Source organism: Nestor notabilis, unplaced genomic scaffold, assembly GCF_000696875.1.
Source record: "Nestor notabilis isolate BGI_N333 unplaced genomic scaffold, ASM69687v1 scaffold20168, whole genome shotgun sequence".
In the NCBI taxonomy this organism is placed as follows: domain Eukaryota; kingdom Metazoa; phylum Chordata; class Aves; order Psittaciformes; family Psittacidae; genus Nestor; species Nestor notabilis.
The window spans coordinates 4,766-5,714 of NW_009939857.1; positions in this window are offsets into that span (position 1 = coordinate 4,766).

A 949-nucleotide genomic window follows, 5' to 3' on the forward strand; every position below is an offset into this window, starting at 1 on the left:
AAAATACTAGATATAACTTTGGAGCATTTTGGCAGTTGGTTTTGCACCATGCGGAGCTGAGATTACAAACTGTAGGCACAGCATCGCTTCTGCGGGCTGTCAGCCCCAAAACCCAGCTCTGTGTTACAAGGGATCAAGCATTATGTTAGAGAAATCCCTGGATGGGGTGGAGGGCTCAGGCACAGGGAGGCAGGCGGGACATCACCCTGTTTCTCGCTCTCTGTCCTCAGGGCTGGGACTCTGCATGCTTCCAGAGCACTTCGAAGCCCCTTCCCAGTGTCACCCTGCACTACTCCAGCATGCAGCAGCTCCAGGCTCTCGCACCAGAGCTCTCCCACACTCGGACTCTCCCAGGTACATCACTTTTCAATAGCATTGAGTCATCTAAAAGCAGCCTTGGCATGCTGTACGGCACTGCTCGGGTTCGGGAAGGGGTTGCACCATGCCTCTCAGTGCTGGGAGCACCCCGCTCTCCCCAGCTCTTCAGCCCATTCAACTTACCTTGGCTCTGCAGCATCGAGGTGAGAGGCAGCAGGGTCAGAAGCAGGCCGAGAGCTGTGGGTGCCATGGCTCTGCTGCTGCGCTGGCTGCAGCCACCACCGCCAGCCTCTGCTGCAGCAGTGGCCCCGAGCAGGAGGCAGGCAGTGCGCTCTCCGTGCTCACTTGCCCCCCACCGTGGGGTTTTGAGAACGCCCAATTAATCACACGATCAGCCTCTCCCACTGCATCAGGTTTCAGGCTGGGAGGATGTGAGAGGAGCCCACCCCACCACCCCGCACCCCACCGGCTCCCCTGGGGCTCCCCCAGCCCCTGCCCAGGTGCCTGGCTGTGGAGAAGCAGGTTTTGGGGGGGCAGGCATCCCGCCTCCCTGACATGCAGCGGGAGTCAGGGGAGAGGATGCTGCAGCTGCCAGGAGACCCTCAGCAGCTGGAAAGTCAAAGATGGGGTG